The following is a 768-nucleotide window of genomic DNA, read 5'->3' as shown; positions in this document are numbered from 1 at the left end:
GTAGAAAGGTAAGTCAGGTTCCTGTTAATCCACTGTGTGGAAGTGGAAGCCTGCATCCCACACTGAAGGCGTCCATGCACTTGCGAAGCCAGGCACACTACCGGAGCTGGGTTCCGGAGAAAGTGCCCACTGCAGAGCTGGGCCACCAAGTGCTCCAGACCAGGAAGCAAAGTCCTTTCCTCCTGTAAGTTCTCTCCAATGCCCTCTGCTGACAAAGCTTAATATCATGCCGTCTGGTAGAGAAATATTTTAAGGGGCCCATATCCATTTTCCTAGAGCAGATAATGAAGTATGAATTTAGAGCTAAGAGGCGATAAATTGACAACTGGTGTACATATTGTGGAAGGTTGCTGTCTATCAGTATTTCAAAATTATGTGGCCATCTGATAAAGTTTAGATCTATAACATCAATTAAATGCTTTCCATGAAAAATTCTGAGCTCTAGTTTTAGGTAACTAAGATTTATTTCCATGGAATTCTCCATGTGAGAATATTGGAGTGGGCAGTCATTCCCTACTCCAGAGGATTTTCTCAACCCAGGGACCGAAATCTGGTCTCCCACATTGCAGGTCATGTCTTTACCATCTGAGCCACTAGGGAAGCCCAAGGTTTATTCAGTTCTAAGAAGGGAATAGCAGCTCCATGCTTTCCTAGTAAAGAACAAAGCAAAACTTTACAATAGACTACTATATTTGTCTCCAGTTTTCCTTGTTATTTGGTAGAACAGAAGGAAAGGAGAGGAAGGCACCCAGTGTCACTCAGTTGCTT

The sequence above is a fragment of the Bubalus kerabau genome, chromosome 3 (assembly GCF_029407905.1).
Source record: "Bubalus kerabau isolate K-KA32 ecotype Philippines breed swamp buffalo chromosome 3, PCC_UOA_SB_1v2, whole genome shotgun sequence".
NCBI classification, from domain to species: domain Eukaryota; kingdom Metazoa; phylum Chordata; class Mammalia; order Artiodactyla; family Bovidae; genus Bubalus; species Bubalus kerabau.
The sequence above is the reverse complement of the archived record's forward strand: the minus strand, read 5'-3'. Positions refer to the sequence as shown.